This window comes from Echinops telfairi, unplaced genomic scaffold (genome assembly GCF_000313985.2).
Source record: "Echinops telfairi isolate 266 unplaced genomic scaffold, ASM31398v2 ScPeMD7_44;HRSCAF=162, whole genome shotgun sequence".
Taxonomy (NCBI): domain Eukaryota; kingdom Metazoa; phylum Chordata; class Mammalia; order Afrosoricida; family Tenrecidae; genus Echinops; species Echinops telfairi.
This window is the reverse complement of record NW_022103942.1, coordinates 8,018,293-8,034,680: the sequence shown is the minus strand read 5'-3', so window position 1 is coordinate 8,034,680 and position 16,388 is coordinate 8,018,293. Positions and strand designations below refer to the sequence as shown.

The 16,388-nt window shown below is 38.8% G+C and overlaps 1 pseudogene; it reads left to right on the top strand.

The window, feature by feature from the left end:
* The window catches only part of LOC101649211, a 25,482-nt pseudogene extending 15,670 nt beyond the window's left edge, over positions 1-9,812 (top strand).
* The last annotated feature ends 6,576 nt before the right edge of the window (positions 9,813-16,388 follow it).

The window sequence follows — 16,388 nt, the reverse complement described above, 5'->3', positions numbered from 1 at the left end:
GTCTCTCCTCCTCCCCCGTCATCTGTTCCTGTGTGCTCTGGTCAGATATATCCTTCTCCCGAAGCTGCAGATTCAGTGCCATCGTTTGAGATACATTCTTCTCAGGGGAGGGGCAGGCACTAATCTTTATTTTGCTTGTGGTTTCCACCCTCTGCATATTTGAGCATTTAGTCTTGACAGATTCCTGATATCTATCTTTTGGTGAATTATCACAATAAAACACAGATTGAATTCATCTTTATGTGTACAAGGAATATATAGTCATTAGTTACATTACCCCTTTTTTGCACTCTGGATATATTTCATACTGTATCCCATTCAGTTCTCAGAAGTAAAAGTAAAAATCAAAACCAAACAAAAATCCTTACCTGCATCTTTGTCTATTTAGCTAAACATTAAACAGTGAAATGAATAGTATTCCCTCATTCCACACCTCAGAGATAAATGTACTATATGAAAATATACTGAAATTGTCAACATATTTTTTAACATCCCCAAACTTCTGGGTCTTTTCCGTTTCATTTGCTCAGCTAAAAACCTTTGACTCCCCTCAATCTCTCATGAATCACATTCATCTGGCAAAAAAGTCCACCGGTCCTATCTTCAAAATATAGCCACAATCTGACCAGTTCTCAAAATCTCCACTGTTAACATCTACGTCCAAGTGACCTTCATCTATCACTTGATTCTTGTAGTGGTTTTAAAACTGTTCTCTCTGTTTTAAACTTTGACCTCCTACACTCTATTATTCTTCCCTTTTAGAGGATATTATTTACTTGTTGAGAATATGCACATCCAAACATACCAATTCAACAATTTCTACAGGTACAGATCAATGACATTGATTATGTTCTTTGATTTGTACAACTATTCTCACCCTTTTTTCTCCCATTACTATTAAATTCTTTGCCCCTGAAGTTATTATCTGATCTTTCAAGTTGCTGTTATCAATTTGGTCTAATTGGATATTTCTTAAAAGGGCATAAGATGCAAGACAGACATTCTTTACTAGCACTAAGCTTAACTATTGTTGTGCTTTAAGAAGACTTCAGGGGATATTTTTAGTTTAAAGGTTATTTCAGGGGAATGATTTCAGGAGTTCATCCAGCCTGCATGTCTCCAGAAAGTCTGGAGTCTATTAGAATTTGAACTTCTGATCTGCTTTGGATATAATGGTTATGCAGAGGGCTGCTAACTGGAAGACCAGCAGTTTGAAACCACCAGCCACCTGGAGGAAAAAGATGAGGCTTTCTATACCTGTAAAGAGGTCCAGCCTCAGAAACTGACAGGGACAGTTCTCCTCTGTCCTATATGGTCCAAATGAGCCAGAGTCGACTTAATGGCAGTAAGGTTGGTTTTTGTTTATGTTCCACCTTTGAATCAGGATTCTTCTATAGCATTTTTAATCAAAATATTCAGTACCGGTAGCTTGGCACCATTCAATTCTTCTAGCTTCCTGGAAAAGAGGGAATTTGCTTCATATTTCCATGTTCTACTACAATTTCTGACTCCCTTCTTCCTCCATTGGTCCCAGTAAACAGAGACCAGTTATTATACTTAGATCAGTGGTTCTCAACCTTTCTAATGCCGCGAAACTTTTAATACAGTTCTTCATGTTGTGGTGACCCCCAACCATAAAATTATTTCCACTGTTACTTCATAACTGTAATTTTGCTACTGTTATGAATCAGGAAACCCCTGTGAAAGGGTCATTCGACACCCAAAGGGTCGCAACCCACAGGTTAAGAACTGTTGCTTTAGATGTTTGCTTGCAAGATTTTGAGACCTGTGGTCAAACAAACCAGCAGGCACTAGAGCAGAGGCACTAACCACAATATTAATCTAATTAGCTGGAATGTCCCATGAACCCATAACCCTACACCAAACCAAAGAATATAATATCACATACAACTTTTGCCAACTCAACGTTTTACAGGTATACATCATATTGACAGCAATTACATTAATTGTCTGTGCACCTCTACCCTTAATCAATGTGATTTATCCATCACCAGTCACCATAAACTCAAGCTCATTAACTCATCCACACCCAACACCCAACTCCTACCTCTGTTAAACACTCTAAATTTCTATCTCTATACATTTCCCTGTTCTTGTCTTTTTATATAACTGAGGTGTCTTAGTGATCTAGTGCTGCTATAACAGAAACCACAGATGTGTAGATTTCACAGACAGAAATTTACTTTCTAACAGTTTAGGAGGATAGAAGTTTGAATTGAGGGTGCCAGCTCTAGAGGAATGTATACTATCTCTCTTGGCTCTGGAGGAAGGTCATCATCGCTTTCAAGCTTCTGCCCCCCACGATCTTCATGTGGCTTGACATCTCTTTTCTCCTATCTCTACTGTTCACTTGCTGAATCACATTCATCCCTCAAAGAAATTGCTAAATCTCTTACATAATATCTTTCCTGCCTCAAAAGAAATACCCTACCAAAAAATGCCATCTCATTGTGGTAATTACATAATCTGGTGTCAATTTGGGACTTGAGGGGATTAAGAGTATAGGGGTGGAGTCTAGCCTGCCAATCACAATATAGTCAATGAGGCCTCTGTGTGGGCATGGCCTTTTCCTGAGGATTCTGGAAACTCCAGTATTCCTCCTTGGAGGCAGGAGACACACACTCTCTCTCTGTTCACTCCCTGTGAGACATTTCTGAGGAGAAGCCACATGAAGCTACCCAGAGGCAGTCAGAGTTTCAAAGCTGAAGGAACCACATGGAGACCCCTGCCAGCGCTGAGATGCTTACAATGCTACTAGATCCACAACACTTCCAAGCCACTGGCCTGTGATCTTCCTGTATTCGGCATTATTGCATGTCTTTCTTGAGTCTGAAGAGGACATTAAAGATTGGTACTGAACATATGAGCTAACATCGGACTTAAGGACTTGATCTGGATTGGGATGGAATTTTTTCTCAATATTCAATTGCTCTTGTATATAAAGCTCTTTCTTATTCACACATGAGTGTCTTCGAATTTGTTTCTCTAGTCAACCCAGATTAACACACTCATTAACACAGAGAATTCATTCTCAAATGGGATGATAATTACATAAACTAAATAAAAAGAAAACAAACTCACTGCCATTGGGTCAATGTTGACTCATAACAACCCTGTGAAGTTTGGAGACTAACTTTAGGGAAGTAGAAAGCCTTGTATCTCTCCCCCGGAGAATCTGCTGGTTTCAAATTACAAACCTTTTAGATTGCAGCCCAACGCATAACCATTATACCACCGGTAGATAAACTATAGGGGTTAAAATTTAAAATACAAATTTGGGTATGGGGCATTTAATCTGTACCATGAGGTCATAACATATTTTTCCCTTTGTGATTGATGTATTTCACTCAGCAAAGTCTCTTCAAGTTCTATTAATATTGTAGCATGCATCAATACTTAGTTTATCTTTCTTACTGGCTACCTAGTATTCCATTTCATGTAAATACCACACTTTTAAAATCCATTTGTCTGTTAGTGGGTATTTAGGTTGTTTCCACCTTTTAGCTATTCTGAATAGTGCTATGAAGAACATTGGAATAGGAGTGTCTGTTTGTCTCTGCTTTCAAGCCTTTGGGGAATGGAATTGTTCAGTCAGACAGCAGATCTATGATTAGTGTTTTGACGAACCACCACCCTGTTTTCCACAACAGTTGTGCCATTTTTCATTCCCACCAACAATGGATAAGTGTTCCCATTTCCCCACATCTTAGGCAACTGAGGAGCCCTTGTTACATGTTCAAACCTTCCAATTCCTTTGCAGGACAAAGATAACTTTTCTGCTCCCATAAAAACTATGAGTCACTATGAGTCAGAGCTGACTTGATAGGAGTGAGGTTTTTTTAATTCTTAGCAAACTTCTGTTATTTGCCTATAATGTATTCTTTTTTAGCCCTTTCCCACTTCTACCTGCAACTGTGATCAATGGATCCATCATCGATCATGTTTTTTAACAGTTTCCTAGGTTGTTTATATCCTATTTATGTGGCCAAATTTCTGTTTTCTTTTTTTTTGTGACTAAGTTTCTGGACACCATTGGGGCCGTGTTCTGATGGTGTCTTTCTTAGTACTGTTTAAGATTTCAATGGTCTCTATAAATGATATTTGGATTTGGGGTCTCTTTTCTCTCCTAGAACAAGCCCCTGGTTTTTGTCCAGCCCTGTATCATTTTTGCAATTATTATTATAATTGAGCTCATTGATGCAGCCACTGCTTCAATCGATCTCTCCCAGGTTTTCCTACTTTGGGATGTCCTTCTGCTTTACCAAGTATGATATCCTTTTCTATCAACTGGTCTCTCTTCAGGGTGGGGTGCTACCCCCTTAATCAGGTCACAAACCTGATATAAATGGAAAGAAGTTACATCAAGTATGTGGCTTATTACTGAGCAAGCTGACTCCATGGGAAGGCTTGTCCTTTCTTGCTATCCTGGATCCTGACTCTGTCTCATGATCATCAACTCTATGGACTTAAGCCAACTGCCAGACACACCATATTTCCTACAAGCCCTGGAAGCTAGGAGTGGCCTGCCATATTGCTTGCCAACCTAGGATTCATTCAACTTTGTAGCACAGTCTTGACTCACCTTGGATTCATCTGGCTCTGCCTCTACCAGTCAGCTTCCTGGTTCATCAGCCCTGGTAGCTATGCAAGTCAGGAAAAGCCTCCAGCATAACACTTTACCCAGTGATTTGAACTGGACTGGACTTCCTTGATTCTACAACTGCTTGAGCCACTTTTTTTAATAGAAATTTCTTTATATATGTATATATATATACACTTATAAGCGTCATTGGTTTTGCTTCTCCAGAGAAGCAAGCATAACATAGCATGTTGCTTGGGTTCTGTTTTGTCCATGTCATAGATTCTGAATACACGGCAATATTCTGATTTCTGACTTTCGGCTTGGTTCTACCATAATTTGACCATTCTATGTAGTGAGCTTCCCGAACTTTCCAGCACAACCTTGTTTCTGTCCCTTGAACTTACTCATTCCATTACTTTAATAGCTAATACATTTATCTTCATGCCCTCTGGATCACTAATAGAAGTCATGGCTGGCAATTAAAGAATCTGTTGGTAACCTTTTACCACTACCACTCCTCCCCTTTTATTTGTACTTCCCTCTTGTTTATGCCCCAGGCCTGCCCGTGGCAATCTGTGATTCCCACATGCATTGTTCAACCACGAAAGTTTGATTGAAACTGCCAAAAACAGAAATGAATTATTGACCTGCAAAGGATTAGACATGGAATATCAACTAGCTATTTTCTTAGCAATATGTTCAAATCTTATAAGAACCAGAGTACTTAGGTTCACAATATCAGTCTATCTCTGATAACTGAAGCTGTCCACATATGCAGGATAGTTCTGGGCCTCCTTGATTTCCCAATTCTGAGATTTTAGCCTTACTGTAGGACAATGCTTTGGGTTATTCCTAACAATTTCAAGAAAAATTGTATTTCTTCATCTACTAACCATTCTGACAGACCAAATAAGAGAGATTTAATTGACTTACTTATTCAGGGGATTCTGCTTGGAGATGAGCTAAAGAAAAAGTATAGTTTCACTAGGAATTTGTCACTTTTGTCACCTCAAAAATCGGATTATTTTTCCTAATGCAGCCATGATCACAGGAACTTTAAGAGGATTAATTAATACTTGAAAAACACCGTTATAAATGAAAAGTAACTAAGAACTAAGATAATCTTTTAAACTCTGGGTGTTTGCCTTTTTTATTCATATTACAGTTTTAATTGCATACTTTTTCCATAATGTCACTAGATTGTAGACAGTTACTAGGACGAAAACTATTGTATGACCCAATATGCAAACCAGCTCTGGGAAAGGAATGCTGAAATCGACTTGACTGTAGCAAGAGTCTGTTCATTTAAAGGGTTCTTGTTTATTCAATGTCATCAAGAACAGTTTCTTAGGGATTTGGAAATGAGAACATTTTGTATTGGGTGCAGAACAAAACAAAAGACTATATAACACTAATCGTAGATTAGCTATAATGCCATAAGAAAGTTTGTTTCAAAATTCAGACATGGAATTTGAGTTTAGAATTAGATCAGATTAGTTTTCATGAAAATCTTGGCCTTACAAATCCCCTCCTTTCTTAAAGTTTTCATTAACTTTTCACAAATAAAGTTTAACAAGCTGCGACAAGATATTTCTCTTTCAAGACTGATTAAAATTATTTATTTGGAAGATAGAATTGGGGTCATGGTAGTGGGGGAGGAAGCATTAAAGAATTAGAGGAAGGTTGTTTGTTTCATTGGTGCTATACTGCACCCTGACTCACTCTTCTCTTCCTTGTGGCCATTCTGACAGGGGGTGTCCAATTGACTGCTGATGGGCTTTGTGTCTCCACTCTGCCCATCCCCTCATTCTCATTGATATGCTCTATGTTTGTTTGTTTGTTTGTTTATGGTATTTGATGCCTGATACCTGATCCCATCGACACCTCATGATTACACAGGTTGCTGTGCTTCTTCCATGTGGGCTTTGTTGCTTCTCAGCTAGATGACCACTAGTTTATAGACCAGAACATGTATACTAGTATAGATAAGAGCTCAAAACACAGGGAATTCAGAACAGATAAACCCCTCAGAACCAATAAGGGGAGCAGTGATACTAGGAGGGTAAGGGTAGTGGGGGGTTCTGGGAAGAAAGGGGGAACCGATCACAATGATTGATGTATGGTCCCCATCCCAGGGGGACTGACAGCAGAAAAGTGGGTGAAATGCGACAGCAGTCCATGTAAGACATGAAATAAATAGTAATTTGTAAATTATTAAGGGGAGAGAGGGTGGGGATGGAGGGAGAAAAATGAGGAGCTGATGCTAGGGGCTCAATTATAAAGAAAATGTTTTGAAAAAGATGCTGATAACATATATACAAATGTGTTTGACACAATGGATGTATGTATGTATTTTGATAAGAGCTGTAATAAAATAAAATTTAAATTAATATATATATATTGATTTGGATTTGTAACCAATTGTTTCTGATAGAAACCATAAAAATCTTAAACCTAAAGGCAATGCAGAAATATCACTGAATTGTAATGACTTTCTGTTCTATTTCAACTTTCCTAAGTATCTTGAGAGGAAAAAAAAGAAAGAAAAAAAGCTAATAATATGAACTGAACCTACCAAATTTTGAAACAAGCAGTTGGCTGAAAGATTATGTGGGTGTATCTTTGTTTCTAACTTTGAACAAGTTTAAACTTTGGCAACTACTCTAAATTTAGTATGTAAACTCTCTAATAAAAAAAATTTGTTAGTTTGCAGCATTTTTCTGAGCAGCATGAGTATTTACTGTTCCCAGTCATATAGATAATGATTATTCAATGGCCTTCTGGACTAACTGTGCATTAAAACACTATGGAAGCCAAACATTTAGCTGCTGGTCATATTAATTAATTGTATAAGACTTTTTCTTTGAAAAAAGTGCTTTATTTGTTTCTATACTTTTAGGAATTCTGTTGTATTGTCTGTGAATATTTAAATGAAGAAAATTGATATATTACACATAAAGATGAAGTTCAGATGAAGGTTTTTTAAACTATTCACTAAATGTGAAAATGTGATGAACATTTATCCTGCAAGGAGTCAGTAAGAAATTATTAAATGATCTAAGGTGTGCGATGCATTATCAGTTAAAGGAACCACACTAACCACATGGGCAGAACTGAAATATCAGACAAACTATTTTGCATGGAAATAATCAGCCATCATTTTAAATATGTCTATTCAGAAGATAACCATCTATGATTATCCATAGTCAGAAGATAACCATCTATGATTATCCATAGTCAGAAGATAACCATCTATGATTATCCATAGGTTAATTAAGTGACTATCCCTTAGGAAAGTGTTTACCTCTATGGTATGTTCGCATCCTTTGATGTTTGCATAGTGAATTCAGTAACGTAAAGGTCGGGTGTGCTGTTGATTAGAAAGTATTTAGTAGGTGAAGAACCAATAATAAGAATAAGTGATTAACTTTCAATGCGTAAAAGAGGGTTAGTATAAAAGTGCTGCTGAGGTAGTTAGTTTATTGTGCCAACCTGGCCTATAAACACCTATGGGGATAATTGAAGAGCCGAAGGATAAATGGCTCAGTGAACCTCCCCTTTCTAGTTCTCGGGTCTCTTGCTTTGTGATGGTTGCACCAGGGTGCAGCTGCCTTAGCAGTTCCCTGCTTCAGCTTGCAAGGCTGACTTCCTGCAAGACATCCTCGAAGAGAAGCCACATGGACCTACCCCGATGCAGTCCTAGGTGCTGGAACACCATGTGGAGACCCCTGCCAGCACTGAGATGCTTACACGCTCACTGATTTGGCTTTCCTCCTGCAGTCAGCATCATTGCATCTGTTTTGTGAGATGGAGGAGGACTTTGTGGATTGGTGTTGGACATATGGGTTAATGGGTTAATGTTGGACTTATGGGCTTGAGCAGCACTGGATTAGGATGTTTTCTTGATGTGCACTTACTCTTTATATAAAACTCTCTCTTACACATGAGTTTCTGTGAATTTGTTTCTCTAAAGTACCCAGACTAATACAGTTGCAATACTATGTAAGGATCAATGTATTAAGAATTAGAAAAGGGATGAATATTAGACCTAGCCAAGGTAATAGGGGGAATTATAAAGTAATCCCAGGGAACTAAGCAAATATCTGATTAATGAAGAAAACTCGAAACTATTTGGGAAGTGCAACAATGCAAATGAGGACAGGCACAACGAGAAAGGTGTGGTGACGGTACATGAAGAGATTGCTCTGGTTAAAGGGATGGTCATGAATTTGACTGACCTCAAAGAGTACATGGAGGAAGCAATTATGAAGTCCCTTGATCCTAAGAATCTGGATCTAGATGTCCCATACTTTGCAGATGTTGTGAGGTGAATGTCACTATAGAGTTACATAGTAATAAAAAATAATTGATTCTAACATTAAAAAAAGAAGAAGAATTACAGTCTTGGGAATCCACAGGAACACCTCTACCTTGTTATGCCCTGGTGGCATGGAGATTACAGTTCGGACTGCTAACTGTATGGTCAGCAGTTCAAAACTACCAGCCACTCCACATAAAAGGAAGCCGGGGATTTAAGCTCCTGTAAAGAATGACAGTCTCAGAAATTCACAAGAGCATTTCGAGACTGCATTATAGCATCGCTATGAGTCAGTATCAACTGTCAGTGAGTTTGGTTCTTTTTAGTTTGCGGTTGCAGAAGCAAAAACGATGGAGGGAGTCTTTGTTTATCCAGATGAAGCAAAATTAGGCAGATTGAATAGAGTTTCTTGGATATGTCTCTATTGCCTGTCTCATCTCTCAGACTCTGATTTCATCATTGAAGAAGGCGGCTCTGGCGTGGCTGCCCTGGCTGTCAGTGGCAAGGCATCCAGTGGCTGCTGCAAGCAGAGAATCAAGCTGCGGAGAAGGTGTCTGAACGCCGCCATCTAAAGAAACAGAGGCTGAAGCAGGCCAAAGGAGCAGCACAGGGTGAAATTGAACAGTACCGCCTGAAAAGGGAGAAATAGTTCAAGGTCAAAGAAGCTGCGGCTCTGGGGTGGAGGAGACCCGCGATAAGATGACTCTCCTCTAGACCTACTTCCAACAAAACGAGAACGACGTCCTGGATGCCCTCCTGAGCTCCGTCTGCGACGTCCACTCAGAAGTCCAGGAACACTACCGCATAACGGAGGGGAAGAAGGGAGCGCCTGCTTCATGCGTGGGCCTTTTAGATTCGCCCACGCAGAACAAGAAACTTTCAGAGAGCTAGAGTCTTATTCTTGCAAAAAGGCATTAAATTATTTCTGTATATTTGTGGAGTAGCTTCCTTCTCTTTTTTGGAGAGTAGCCAGCCAAGTACTTTGTATAGAGTTAGAGCTGATCCAAAGATTTCATCTTTTTGCCTCTATTTCTTATGAATTTAATGGTATGCGTGATTTTCCTATGCTTTTTAGCTGAAGCAGCATAACTTTTCTTTCTCAGGTATCTACTATTTTTTTCTTTTGAAGAAAGAAATGGGTTAAATATTTCATTTCCCTAAAACTTTCTTTGAATGACAAGGGCTTTATCAATGAAAAAAGTGGTGAGAAGCTGTTTTGTAATCTGTGTAAACAGCAGCCAGCCTTTTAAAAAAATCCGGGTTTGCCCCACTATCCAAAAGTACAGCTTTCCAACGAAAGCTTTCGTAAACTGAGAAGGCTTAAAGCGAAGAAGTATTTCGCGTTCATTTATATGGGAAATTCCTTTGAGCTTTCCAGAAAACAAATGCTCCAAGTCATACCAACTAACACACAAAATTAAAAAACAGTACAGATGACCCGTGTTCACAGGCATGGTTCCAAACCGCCGGCTCGAGGCCGAGCAGATGCTGAGGGAGCTGATTGAGGCCGCTTTGCTGTTTGGGTGCGCGCTGCAAAACCCTGAAAGCTAGTTTTACTTTTCGCCGTATTCAAATAAAGTAACAATCCTGTGGATTCCTTGCCGTGAACAAAAGCAGGCACCGATGGAGGCCTTTCAAAAAGGCAAAGTAACCGAATTCGAATTTTCGAAAAGCAAGGGAATAGCTGTACTCCACTAGTTTGGGCTGCTTTGAGGTTACCGATATGACTAGGTACTAACAAATAAGAGTGTGGTTACTACTTATTAATGTAGTGGTAATCACTTAAAAGTAATGCAAAGAAAGCAATTTATAATGCAAATTTGTAATGCAAGGCAAGTAATTTATGGTTCTTGGAAGGTCGTAAAGATATGGCAAATGTGGGATTTAACAACAGAGCAATAAAGGGCCAGGATTGCAGTGTTTTGTTTTGTTTTAAGTATGCAAGCCTTTTTTCAGATCCATCACCTTCTCAGTTAAAATATGTTTGTTTTCTTTGTTAGTGGTCAATGGAGGCTAACACTGGGAATCTGTTTCCCAACGTCTGCGACCAAGCTAGGTTCTATGTAGCTCTTAACTAGCGACCAATGGTCAGTTCTGCTCCCGGCGACTCTATTCAGCAGAGCAGAACTGCTCTTTGCAAAGGAAAAACTTCTCTGTAGGGCTTTGACGGTTGTGACCTCTGGGAAGCAGGTTCTCAGGCCTTTCTTTCAAAGTGTAACTAACTGGGTGTGTTTGAATGCCAGCATTTTTTAAAGCAGTCTACCCCTTTGTGCTACCAGTGCTGCCATTATGTAAATCTGTCTTGTGAGATTTGAGGGAGGTTAAAAGGCTACTTCTGACCTAAATAGCTCACCAACTATTTTGTAGGGTGGTGCTTCCTTCTTTCTTTCCTGGCTTGATAACGCTGCCCCCTTTTCACTTTTGATACATCTAGGACCTGAGGAGATGAATCACTGACTGACACACACAAGTAGGTCAGGAATTGTTGATTAATCATTGTTACTGACTTTAAAAAAATGATACACAGTCCCCACCAGTTAACAAATAAAAGGCTGAGTATTCCTTTTGCCTGCGTCTCAATTTTATCAAGGCTGTATTTTCAAAAGCTGACTATCACGCAACTTTGAAACTACTGTGTTCATTTTTCTGATTACCAGAACAAATCCCAGAACTTTGCAACAAAGTCCTTCAAATTAGGGTGACATGCAGTTGCTTTTGCATTCACTGATGTTGCAGTTGACATCTCTCTCACCAAACTCACAGCTATGGAGTGATTCCAAGTCAAAGCGACCCTATAGGACAGGGTAGAACTGCCCCCTGTGGGTTTCCAAAACTGAAAATCTTTGCCAGAGTAGTAGAAATCTCATCTTTCTCCCAAGAGCACCTGGTGGTTTTGAACTGCTGACCTTGTGGTTAGCAGCCCAACACATAACCACTACATCACCAGTGCTCCTTGTAGTTGACATGCTCTTGCTCAAATGAGCTGATACCTATAATTGGACTACAAAATAGACATGCATAAAAATGAACTTCACTCATACCTTTTATTTAGTGTTTCTCCTAGTAGATATACTAACCATCAATCTAGAGCCTCAAAATGCAATGAAAAGTAAATTAGAGGTCATTTCTACAGGCTCAACGTTATTTCTTATTCTCCTTTATGTTATACAGGCATACTTTGGAGATGTTGCAGCTTACAATTTTGACCATCAAAATGCAGTAAATATGGCCAAAAAGAACAGATATTTTTTGTTATGTTTTCCCAGCACATATAGAAATTATGTTTACACTATACTGTAGTCTATTAAGTGTGCAATAGCACTGTGGAAAAGTTTTAAATATTGTGGGAATTATAAAAATATGACAGAAATGTAAATCAAGAACATACTGTTGGAAAAAAGGCACCAGTAGACTTGCTTGATGGAAAGTTACCACAAACTTTTAATTTGGAAAATTGCACAGACTTTGTGAAGCAGAACAAAGGAAAGCACAATAAAATGAGTTATGCTTGTACACATTTCAAGGTATGGTTATTTCTTCCTGCATCTTCCTGCTTTCATGCAAAGTGGCAGCAAAAGCATTCTGTCATTATGACTATTACTTTACCACCTGGTCTGGCCCCAAATCACTATAATGCCTTCACCAAAAACACACACACAAAACCAACCATCCCATTTGTAGCTTCCTGATTGGTCACTCTTTGATTCCATAACTAACCTGCTTAAAATGAAACCAGTTCAGGATTCTGCCAAGTACCTTACAAAATAAGGGACAGAAACAATAATTAAGTTGTTTTTTTTAAAAAAGGATCACACTTTTGTATAAAAACCATCTGTAATGAGATTGTGCTTGGCAAGGAAAAAAGTTAATAGCCGCATGAGTTGTCCTTCCAGGTAGGTGTAAGACGAGTGTCATCTCAGATCAGGACAAAATTCTTGGAATGTGACTGTTGAATCTCACAAAGTGTGTGATTTGTTTTCCCCCAACCCGCCCCGCTCCTCAAAGTGTGAAGGAAACCAACGCATTATGTTGATAAAGCTTTGCCAACTACAGTCAATGATATCCAAACCCTTACTTCTAGCTCTTGAGAATCTAGTTATTGCACAAATAGCTGCCTTTCCCCTATCACACAAGTGTCCTTTTGTAGTAGAAGTAGTTTTGCATTGTTTGAGAATAGCAGCCCAGAATGTGTTTATAAATTGTTAGATGGAAAACTAACTTGCTTTCCAAATATCAGTCTAAAGCACAATAAAATTGTTCCCCTCCCCCAAAAGTTAAACATCAGAATATTCAAAAAAGAAGAAGAGCAACACATGTGAAGCAATGGCAGCTTTTCTACATCTTTTTAAGCTTCCCTTTTAAATACATTTGAGTCAGAAGGCTGTGATAGCAAACCAAATCCTACCTAGATAGAAGAATGATTACTGTTCCCTAGTCCCTTTGTCCTAATGTGGACACCGGGTTTATCCAATAGAAGACACAAATGTCACCTCAGTTAACCCTTTCAAGCTATTCTTGTTAGACTTGGGCATTTTCACTGTTGGCACGTATACAAGTTAAAAACAAGAACCTGTATCAAACACCAAAGAACAAAAAAATCACATCATCGTGAAGGGGTGGTGGTGCAGGGTGGAGACCCAAGGCCCATCTGTAGGCTGGAGGAGATGAGCCAGTCAAAGTGGAGTGTAGCATTGATGAAACACACAACTCTCCTCTAGTTCTTAAATGCTTCCTCCCCCTTGCCCCCTGCACTATCATTATCCCAATTCTACCTTACAAACTTGGCTAGACCAGACGATGCACACTGGTACAGATAGGAACTGGAAACACAGGGAATCCAGGACAGATGAACCCCTCAGTACCAGTGATGAGAGTAGCGATACCAATACCGGGAGGGTGGAGGGAAGTTGGGGTAGAAAGGGGGAACCGACTACAAGGATCTACATATAGACTCCTCCCTGGGGACCGACAGCAGAAAAGTGGGTGAAGGGAGACGTGGGGCAGTGTAAGATATGATAGAATAATAATAATGCATCAATTAACAAGTGTTAATGAGGGAGGGAGAGAGGGAGCGGTGAGGGAGGGGAAAAGTGAGGAGCTGATACCAAGGGCTCAAGTGGAAAACAAATGTTTTGAGAATGATTATGGGAACAAATGTACAAATGTGCTTGACACAGTGGATGTATATATGGATTGTGATAAGAGTTGTATGAGGCCCCAATAAAATGATTTAAATTTTAAAAAAAGAAAAGGACAATGGTTTTATCAAATTTCTTTTCTGCATTGATTCCAAAAAAAAAAAACAAGAACCTGCTGACTTTGCCCTTCATCTAGGCTTAGGCTAGATTGAAAGCACGCAGTCGGCAGCATTTGTGAAAATATTTTAAAGTAACAAGTAAGACTCAACATTGTATCATTACTTAGTGGTGCCTATAGCCTGCATCTTTCTGACACCATTATCACAGTAAATAAATAAAGGTGTAAATCTATGTAGAGCTATGTCAGATACATTAAAATAACATCTCCTAAATGTCTCTTATGGCACATTTCTTTCCTTCTTATTTTGTTCCATTCATCATTTTCTCCTTATTTAGTGTGAACAGAGCTGAAATAGGAAACAAACAAACCAACGAAACATATTACTATGTTTCCTGTAGGATAGCTGCCTTGGTATTGCTGCTGTCATTTTCTATTTTCTAACAATGGTCTAATGAATCTTAAAAGGCAGCATAAAAATAAAACTTAAGAATTTTCTGAAAATGATATGTTTATATAAATGTCATCTTAAAGGGTTGAGGCTATATCATTATAATTTCTGAGGGGGTACTTTTACAACTGACCAACATATTTCCATTTCCTTGGGTTATAAGGGGTATCAGAGTTTGGGTAATTACTTAGCTAGCCTCTTCTTCTATAGTGGAGAAGGAGATGCTTCTCCACTATCTGGTCACCTAAAAGGAAAACCTGAGGAGCCTCCTTGAAACGCCTTCTTGAGACTCACACGTACAATCTATGTTTATTCCATTTCCTTGACATGTCCATTACCTGTGTTTTGGCTTTTGTCATCTATTACCTAGATCATTATAAATCTTTTTACTAATCTCCTTACCATCAGTTTCTCGTCTCTCTAAACCCTTCTAAATAACAAAATGTTCTTTCTCGAGTACAAAGATTATTAAGCTGTTTTAAAAATACATAAATCTCTCATTATATTTAAAATGAAATGCACACACCTCAGCATGGTGTCTCAACTCTAACCACTTTCCCTTCTTAACCTCGAACCAATTTGGTCTTTTCACAGTTGCTTCATCTTGAAGATTTCTCACTCTATGCCTTTGCACATGCTGTTATTTCCTATGCCAGGAATGCTTTTCTCAAACTCTTTACTACCAAACACTAGTATTCTCTTTTTTATGCATGTAACAGGAAAATTATTACAATATCATAAAGAAAAGTCCAGAAGAAATGGAAGTTACATATCATCAGAGATAAAGGCTTTTACTATCTTTTCATTTTACCATCACTATAGTGAGACTTTTATTCTCTGTAAGGTAGTGGTTCCATCTCTAGATTTCATAACTGCATTTTATGAATAAAAAAACAGGAATAAAGAACTTGTTAGTTGAATTTATTTTTATCAGAAAAAAGTCATCACTTTCAACAAAGTCCTACTCAGTAGCTTTATACTTCTATTGTCACTAGAACTGTGTACAAAGTAGCAAGTAATTGTTAACTGGCCACAGAATTGTCTCCAAAAAAATTCCAGATTCTATTTGTATATAGTCGTGGAACAAAAAGATAGTGTTTCCACAATCTTTTAGCAGTTAACTCCTAAAGTACATATTCAGGTCAAATTCCTCCTTTGTGATAGTTTCATGCCTACGTGACTGGGACAGTATTTCCCCATAATGTGATCTAACGTAAGGTAATTAACTCCATGATGGGATCTTCTGTGAGCAGCCAAGTAGTTGTGAGAAGAATAAAGTGGCGTGTTAGCCTCTTGATCTAGTTATAGCTTTGACATTAATTGAAAGGAAGTTTCATCAGAGGTGTGGCTTACCCTTAATATATGTTGTGACACTGTAGGAAAGCTAGCTCGCTTGTTTGTGCTAGTCTGGATCGTGCATCTAGCTCATCAACCTGCTGACCCTGGAAGCATTGGCTTCATCCAACTCTTCAGTCAGGGAGCTAACTTGTTCACTTTGGATTTACCCACCTCTGCTTCATGAGTCTGGTCTTCCTGGCCATTGGTTCATCTGCTTCTTTCTGTGTCATTGACTCTAGCAGCCACATGAGCTAGAAAAGCCTCCAGTTTCACATCTTAGCACTGACTCACAGGTTTGAACTCTCTTGGATTTACCTGCTTCTACAAGAGTGTCACCTAAGTGGCTTAGTTCAAATTCTTTATTAGAGAACCCAGCCTAACACGATCTACGATTGGAGTTCTCATGACACTACAAGTCTAGG